Consider the following 311-nt stretch of genomic DNA (forward strand, 5'->3'; position numbering starts at 1 on the left):
CCGGACTGCAGGGCCCAGCACTGGCAGGAGGGAGGAAAGGAAAAACCCAGTTTTGTGCTCTCGGAAGAAAACTGGGGCTTTGTTTCCCTGGAAACGGGGATGCGAAAGCAAAGCCCGGTGGGTGTTGATGCCGCACAAAGCCCGCAGTGAGCCCCTCACATTCACCCAGCCATAGCAACCGTCTCCCTCGCCCCGGCATTTCACGGGCTGGGGCAGGCGCCAGCAGCATGACAAGGAGCTTTAACAGCTCCAGCAGACAGGGCTGGCGTGGCCAGCCTGTCCTCAGCCTGATCCCACCGCCCGAGCTGCTC

This window comes from Fulmarus glacialis, unplaced genomic scaffold (assembly GCF_000690835.1).
Source record: "Fulmarus glacialis isolate BGI_N327 unplaced genomic scaffold, ASM69083v1 scaffold32543, whole genome shotgun sequence".
NCBI classification, from domain to species: Eukaryota; Metazoa; Chordata; class Aves; order Procellariiformes; family Procellariidae; genus Fulmarus; species Fulmarus glacialis.